Genomic DNA, 9507 nt, shown 5'->3' on the forward strand with positions numbered 1-9507 from the left:
ATTGGATGTTCTGAGAGGGCCTGCATGGAACTCTTAGTTCATTGTTTTCTAATTAGTGCAGGCTAACCAAGAGAGGAGCAGGTACCCACTCTATGTGTTAGTATCAGAACTTGTCTGTGGCTAACAGTGGAAATTAATTCCCCATGGCTAAGGAGGCGCAAAAAGTTAAAACAGAACCAGGGAGTCATGATTTGGTGAGCAAACAGTCACATACTCTGGGATCTCAGAAAGATATTGTAAATGTATCACAGGGCCTTCCTCTCTAAAATGAAAGTAAACCAGTTCCTGATGGCTGTGCCAACATAAACTCTGGCCAGAAATTCCCTGCCTATCCAACAAATGAAATAAACATCTGATAAAGGTATTTGAGTTTGGGCTTGGAAACCAACCAATCAGAGCTCACCTGCCTGGGCCAATTGGAGCTCAGTTGTATCAACCAATCAGGGTTCAGCTACATTGACCAATCACAATTTATCTGTAACAACCAATCAGAACTTAGTTTCAATCCTACATTTGCCAAACAGACCAGTTTGGGAACCTGGGAAGGAACTTTTGCTATAAAACCCACACCCTCTCTTTGTTCTCTGGAATATACCTTTGTTTTGCACGGAAGACTGTCTACCCAGTTGGAACACTGTACACTAGAATAAATTGTCTTTCATCCACATTTTTTTTCAGAGAGCTTTTGGTCTCAGAACCTACAGAATGGCGTTATATTTCAGGGTTACCCTTTGCCCAGTTTTGAGGATGCCTAGTTTAGAGGTAATTCAACATTTGAAAGTTCTTCTAACTCAAAGGTCAAGAGCAACAACTGATAATATTAAACATGCCATAGGAGGATATAACATTTGTTTACTCTGAAGGACATTATAATTCTGCATACTACACAGTATGGCAAGTCAATAAATTAGAGTGTTATCTTTTTATTAATTTTAACAAATTAACATTCACATTTATCCAAAACTTGATCCTGAAATTAATAGTAAATAAAGATACAAATTAAAAGATACAGATCCTAATAAAACAGTTAGCATATGCAGCGTTTTCTTCATTAGAAGCGAAATGAGAGACACTTTTTACTTAATGAAAGTGAAGAATTTAAATACAAAAATAATGGTCTAATCTATGTGTTATGTGTTTAGAATTTATTTTTATAATTTTCCAAAATGTGTGAATAGAGAGAAATATGTTGATCTAATCACCAAACCGTGTAAGTCTTCCATCAGTTATTTTTTTAAAAAGGTAGCGCATCAAACCTAATGGATACTAAGAGAATAATAATTTTGAGCTTGGGAATCAAGATTTAAAACAAGCAATGAAGTTTCATAAAATTGTTTTAGCACATGACGGTATCTCACTCATCCACTGATTTTATGTGGCACTGTTTTCTTTAGTAATTTGTTATATTACAGTGGTGACAAATTTATTTTTTTAAATCCCGTTAAAAGTCTATAACATTATTTTTTATTTTAAAAAAAGTACCACATATGGAATTTACTTCTAGGCTTCTGCAGAAAATAATAGTCACTGATGATCAAAGCTAGGAATTCTCACCAGTGCACTGAGGTACATGAACACTTGAACCCCAGATTAGAGGTGTGCTCCAAGATGGGTGTAAAACATGTATAGTAAGATAATATTTAAAACGTATTATTGACTTTTAAGCAGTTGAAAATCTACTAAAAGAGTCCTTAGATGACTCCTCTCTACGATTGTTATCAATTGAGAAAGGAATATTGTAATTTGCAGGACTTGTGTCCAGGCCTATAAGAAGAGTTGCCCTGACTCTCCGCTGAGTAAAACCACTTAATCTGATTTTATTATTGTCAAGATTCTTATATCACCAAAGAAATTCTTTATCATTAGAATGCATTTAAGTATTTAGAATTGTTATTGAAACTTTTTAAAACGATTTTTCTAAGCCAGTATCTATGATTGCTATTTTTATCACTTGAAATTAGATATTTCCATGTAAAGAACAAAATTGATTTTATCAAATTGTTAATTTCAAATACTTATTAATCATTGGCTATTGATGTCAACATTTATAAAATTTTTAATACATTAATATTTGTTTTCAGAAGTAAATATTTCTTAAATGGAAAACATAATTTGTTGCAGTGCAATATGCACTAGTGATTTACTAAGGTACTATGGGTACAAAGAGTTTCAAAAATATGTTTTGCATATGTTTTCATCCTATAAGGGAATATTATTGAATTCTGTATCTGTTCCCGAACTTTAATATTAAAATAAGTGAAAAGTAATATTTATCTCTTCCCATTGTGCTTATTACACAGTGTTTTCAAAATATGTGGTTAAATAAAATTGATTATTTTATATAAATAAAAATTATAAATACAGATTATTATATATTTGTAAAAATAAGAATTTTCTGGTCATGAAAGTTGGCAATTCTTACATATTTTAAATTTATTTAGATACAATATTTTGATATTCCCTTCCAAATCATAATCAACAATTTTGAAATAAAATCAACAGTTATCAATTCACAGAAAGAACACCACAAAATACATAATTTAAATCAGTAAATAAGCAGAATGTAGATTATCACAATTATGCATTACTGTATTCTGAAAATTTATCTCTTCTTCTGCCCAAATGTCTTCTTTCTATAGAAAGAAATAATAAAAATAAATCACATAGTTAGCTACAAAGTATGTTACACAGATGCAACTCAGGTGTCAAATTCAGCTCCAGTAAACAGCCAAAATTGAACAATTAATAGCTCCCAAAAAGTAGCTTAATTTTTTTCCTTATATTGGAAATTGTCATTGTTATGTTTGAGATCAATAAATCAAAGGAAATAGAAAAAGTGCCATTTTCGCATGACAGTATTAGTGAACATATTGGTTATGTGTTCATGGGGGTGACAACATTATCTTGAAGTTTATTAAATTTGTAATGTTTTCCTTGCAGATTGATAAATATACAGTTATTATTTTTATTTTCTCATTAAATATTACTGGATTTATTGAAGAAAAGGGACGAGGAGAATTATTGTGCATTCTCTATATAATTTCTTAAGCAGGTTACTGTGAATAAATTATGCATAATGATATATCAACAATTTGAATGTGAATGAAATATTAACAAATTAGACAAAAGTGTGTGTGTGTGTTGTAAAAGTAAGCTTCAATGACAGGATGACATAAAAAGGGAAAGGAGTTCTCTCATATACAAGCTTGCTTCTAGCTTGGATTTCTATATTAAATGCTTCCAAAGTGACATAATGAACCATGTATGTGTCATCATCATCAAATCAAGAGTGCTCCTTAACAAACTGCTTTTATGAAACATGATAATGGGTTGATGACCAAAAGTAGAATTCTATCAAAGTTATGAGTCAAAACACTGAAAAAAAAATTGAATTTTTTTGATTTGCAATTTATTTGAATGATACTAATCACTAAAATATACTGTTTTGACTGAAATTTAATTGTAAGGAAATGTTCAAGAACTGCTTAAAATATGTTAATATTAACTGACAAAAATCAAACCTTATTTGGGAATGGTTAATAATAAATTCAGTTGTTGTTTTATCAGTTATATTTTCATTTTTCTTCCATTTGCTGCTTAAAATTTACATTTGAAAAAGTTGATTGGTCGGGAGTGCTGGCTCACGCCTGTAATCCCAGCAATTTGGGAGGCCGAGGCGGCGGATCACGAGGTCAGGAGATCGAGACCATCCTGGCTAACACGGTGAAACCCCGTCTCTACTAAAAAATACAAAAAACTAGCCGGGCGAGGTGGCGGGCGCCTCTAGTCCCAGCTACTCGGGAGGCTGAGGCAGGAGAATGGCGTAAACCCGGGAGGCGGAGCTTGCAGTGAGCTGAGATCCGGCCACTGCAGTCCAGCCCGGGCAACAGAGCGAGACTCCGTCTCAAAAAAAAAAAAAAAAAAAGGTTTTTATTGAACGGCATAATCAAGATTTTGAAGATAGTATTTCAAGCACAAAATATTAAATAAAAGCCTTTTGATATGTGAAGGTATTCAAATATACTTCTTTATAAAATAAAATATTGTTTGGAAAATTGTATACTGACTTAGCATTTAACATCTCTAAAAATGTGTGCTTCAGTTTTCTTTACCTCTTTATATAATTGCAATTACCTCTTTATATAATTCTTTCTTTGATGAAAGAAACATATTTTTATATATAGATGCTTCAAAATCTTCACCAGTTTACCCCATACACATATTGCCATTTTCTACTTTTGTTATTCCATGTATAAGTCTGGGAATCATTGTTCTAGATAAAGAAAAATAAATCAATAGATGAATGGACGTCTGGATGGGATTAAAAAATTACTTGGAGGACAAAAGATTAAACATTTCTATGTTTAATTCAATAATTTCAGCTTATTATTGTAACTTTTTTTCTTGAGGTAAAATTACTAGTTACAATGGTAAATATAGGTAAGTTCCTTCAATCTTTATTGGTTAAAGTATATCTTTCACGTGTATGACTAAGAAACAGGAGTACTGACTACTGATGATCCTGTTGAATTTTTATTTGGAAAGTAGGTTTAATTTTTAAAATAAATTTATTTGAATATTTATATACTATATCTCTCAAGGTTCCCTCCAAGATTCAACTAATTTAATACAATTGCAGTTGGTTTTGGTTTGTTTGCTTTCTTTTATTCGATATTTTAGTTAGATATTAGGGAGGAATTGAAGGGAGAAATTTTTATCCTAAACTTAATCCCTTCGAATTAGCTGTATCATCGATAGATTGGAAGGAGAGTGTCGTTTAAGGAATAGGGCATTATTTCTTAAGATAGACTCCTTGGCTTCTTTAAATCCTTGGCTCTACCATTTACTTAGCTACCTGAGTTAATTCATTTATCTGAAATGATAGTTATTTCAATTCTCACTTAAAAAATCAATTAAATGATGAATTGACATCTGAAAGTTCTTAGACCATAAGTGGGCACATGCAAAGCACTATGAGACTGCTAGATCTTTTTATTATGTACACACTGGATAAAGTTGTTTTTGCTCTACACACAGGTTCAGCCTCCAGCAGAGTGGACCCTCGATATTTCATTGAATTTCTCCATCATCAGTGTGATATTCTTTTTCTCTTGTTGTGTTCAAGACTTTTACGGTACCTGGACTGAACTCTATATCAAAACAATTATAAAGAGTGTATGTATAATAATTGATCGAGGACTATGACATCAGGAAAGTGTATAAAGAAAGAAGAAAAAATGTGTCCTCCCTTGACAATAATTATTTTATGACAGCACAAAATCATACAGTATTACATATAATGTTTGCCCCTTGAAAAGTTTATCGTCTGCACAACCCCATTTCTAGTAACCTCGGGTATCATTTACATCAGAAATTATGCTCCCATTTGCCAGTTTTAATTTTTCTTTGAGTTCAACTTTTGAACTTCATAGAATAACTGAGCTAGTTACTCTTCTATCATGAGTTTGCTTTCGAAATGATTAGCAGAAAAAATTGAGATGGTTAATTTTACTGATGGATGACAGTGAACTCTACAACTTATATGTCATGAAACCTAAGGAAATCTTTCATTCTGACCATGAAAATGCCAATCAATTGATTAATTAAATTTAGTAACTGTAAAACTTAAATATTATTCATAGATCTGTGAAAGAGAACTTACACATAATATTAATATATTGTCCCTGAATAGTTTGTATTTTAAGGGTTGTATCTCCAAGCGTTCAAAGCATTCACAATCAGTGTTATTTTATGTTTGTTTTCATAAGAGATTGATGTTAAATTAATAGATAACAAGACATTTCCTTGGTAAGAGGTTAGCTGGCAAATGAGGAATTCAAAATTTCATTAGGAATAGAAACACAGATTTCAGATAAACTTAATTAAAATTTGAAGTGATCAAGAAAAATCATATACAGTCATTGAGAAAATAGAAACTCTGCTCTTCAACAGTGAAAAATAATTCACTTTATTAGATAATAATTTAAACCTTAAAATTTGTGGTTGCTTCCATTTTCCTTTAACAAGACTTGGATAAAGAATTCAAATAGGCCGGGCGCGGTGGCTCAAGCCTGTAATCCCAGCACTTTGGGAGGCCGAGACGGGCGGATCACGAGGTCAGGAGATCGAGACCATCCTGGCTAACACGGTGAAACCCCGTCTCTACTAAAAATACAAAAAAAAAAAAAACTAGCCGGGCGAGGTGGCGGGTGCCTGTAGTCCCAGCTACTCGGGAGGCTGAGGCAGGAGAATGGCGTAAACCTGGGAGGCGGAGCTTGCAGTGAGCTGAGATCCGGCCACTGCACTCCAGCCTGGGCGACAGAGCAAGACTCCGTCTCAAAAAAAAAAAAAAAAAAAAAAAAAAAAAAAAAGAATTCAAATACATTCCAGAGAAGAAGTGTAAGATGACTAAGTTTTAGGAATACTTATGTACAAAGATGAAAGATGTCTAAGCTATTCCGAGTGGGAAGATAACTCCTCAGAGTGATTTAATTATGCTTTTCGAGTTTGATCAAAGTTTTTTTCCGTCTTCATAAGGAAGACCAAAGTCGAGCTTGGCCTAAAGTGAAGTTCCTGTGATTAACTTTGGAAAGATACTGTGTTTATAAAATCAATTATCACTGAGCTATTGATATTATGTTCTCCTTTGCTGATACTATTAAAATATGTATAATATTTCACGACTATGTTGTGGTTCATTGAATTATACCGTAATGTTTTAGCATACATATTATAAGACACCAGGCACTGAAACTATGGAGATAAAGAAGGTATAGCTTTTGCTTAAGGAGCTAACAGCCTAGAAGAGAGACATTTATGTGTAAATTGTAACATAATGTAATAACAAGAATTGAAATAGATATATGCCCAAAATGTTAAGAATGCACAGAGAAGCCATCTAATTAGGTTGAAGGGAAAGTCAAAGAATTCATTATATAGTGTTAGATTGACTTTATAGTTGTACCATAAAGCTTGAGAAAACTCAAGCCAGGCAAAGAGTAGGTGAAAAATATTGCAGTGAAAGGTAAAAAGAAGCATATTGATTTCAAGTATTAGAACCTCTATCTTTCACTGTGACTAACATAGGGTGGAGGGATGAGACTGATTAAAGTTTCAGCTAAAGTAATAAATAATAATAAAAAAGACCTTCTAGTGATGTGTTAATAAATGTGGTTACTGCCCTGGGAATGATAAGCAGGCAATGAAGGATTCTAAACTGTAAAGAGAGAATTTCAACTTCGTGTTTTAGGAAAGAAAAATCAAATTATTTTGAGAATGGACCAATACTCCAAAATTGGTACATATATCTATTCTCCCTCCAATCGCTAACTCTCTGGGGGAAAAAAAGTATTTCAAACTAAATAAATATATTGCATTGCTAGAAAATAACAAAATGTCGCAAAAAAATATAGTTTTCAGCAATTACTGAAAGACAGAAAGCTGATTGGAATGATCAGCTTTATGTGCAAATAAAACTATAAGAAACTGCAGGGAAAGGTGACTGTAGGTAACCACGATGATGTTCCAAGCTGAGAGCCAACTTAAGGGAAGAGCTGAAGAGAATCTTGGATCACATTTAATAATTATTAATTGAGAAGACCATCAAGATTAGATGATGCTCTGTCTTTTCTCCCTGGTCATTAAATATAGCAGGCAATATTAGTATTTTAGTCCAGTCGTTGTGAGTTGTGAGTTGAATATAAATTATGGAGAGGCAGGTTGTTTCTGCCACCCAAAAACTTACTTTCAGGAATCTAATAGCATTTTCCAGCATTCAATACACTCTTTTTTTTCCTTTTTTTTTTTTTTTTTTTTTTTTTGCATGGTGAGGAAAGACTACTTAAAGTAATTACAATAAAGAAAAACTAAAAGAAAATCTCAAATATAAATGAACACAGGCTAATTAATCCTCTAATATTTAGATGGAAAGCAAAACAGTAAAAGAGAGGCACAAAACAGCCTGCAAGGATAAAAGTCAGTTTGAAACACTGCACAATGTGTCTTTTATTCATACTCTTTGTTGTTGTTCATTATTATTGTTTTGCCCTGTACTTCTCAACCTATTAAGTCATTAAAGATAAGGCATATATTACTTAAACTGAGAAAATTAAAACAAGACAAAAACCCAGGATGATTTCAAAAATTAAGTCTTGAGTTTCAGTGGGAAAGAAAAAAAACCAATGTATTCCAATGCACAAATTATCATGCAAATAATAAGCATAGTACCCAAGAGGTAGTTTTTTAATCTTCCTCCTCCTTCCACCTCCACCATCAAGTAGGCCCTGGTGACTGTTGTTTTCTTATTTGTATCCATGTAATAAAAGTTGGGGGGAAAAAAAGCATGAATGCACAAATTAGAGAATTCAGAAAGCATGTTTACTCATAGAGTAGTCATGTTGGATATACCATGAAGGAAATTCCTGTCATTTATGAATGAAAAAACATTGTTATTTTGCTTGGGTAGGAATGAGAGAAACTGGAAAAATATAGAAGTTTTGGAGACGCAATGCACTAATATATATACATAGACAGATGCCAGATAGAGAAATAGATAGATAGATAGATAGATGGATAGATAGATAGGTAGATAGATAGACAGATACATAGATAGATAGATAGATAGATAGATAGATAGATAGATAGATAGAGATAAATAGACAGATAGATGATAGAGATAGATAGATAGATAGATAGATAGATAGATAGATAGATAGATAATAGTAGATAGATGATGAGATAGATGGACAGATAGATGGATGGATAGACAGATAGATAGATAGATGATAGAGATGGGTAGGTAGGTAGGTAGATGATAGTTAGATAGATGGATAGATAGATGAGATAGATAGATGGATAGATAGATAGATAGATAGATAGGTACATAAGATAGAGATAGATAGATGATAGATAGTAGATAGATGATAGAGATAGATGGTTAGATAGATAGATGATAGAGATGGATAGGTAGGTAGGTAGATGATAGGTGGACAGATAGATGAGATAGCTAGCTAGCTAGCTAGCTAGATAGATAGAAAGATAGATGATATAGATAGATGATATAGATAGATGAGATAGAGATAGAGATAGATAGATAGATAGATAGATAGATAGATAGATAGATAGATAATTCAGAAAAAGGATGTAGGGATCTAACCCTCTAGGATCCTGTTCACAGGAAAAAGGAAGTTTAAGTTGTAAGGATATAGAAACCTGAGCTATTTTGAGGAAGAACTTAAAACTTGAAGGGGACTCTGCTTATTGGCCCACTTTGACTGTGGGAACCAAATGCTTACCAGGTACTCCAACAGAAACAGGAGGCAGACCAAAAAGAGCAGACACAACGGCATGCTTGGTTCAGATGAGAGAGGCCTAGACAGCAATTCCTGTCCTCCAAAGCATGCATGAAATCTGGGAAGGTGCATTTCTACATACCTAAATCATAGTATGTAAATATTATATCTGCTCCTCAGACTTAAATGTATTATATCCAATAAGTTCTTTGACAAA

The sequence above is a fragment of the Rhinopithecus roxellana genome, chromosome 1 (genome assembly GCF_007565055.1).
Source record: "Rhinopithecus roxellana isolate Shanxi Qingling chromosome 1, ASM756505v1, whole genome shotgun sequence".
NCBI classification, from domain to species: Eukaryota; Metazoa; Chordata; class Mammalia; order Primates; family Cercopithecidae; genus Rhinopithecus; species Rhinopithecus roxellana.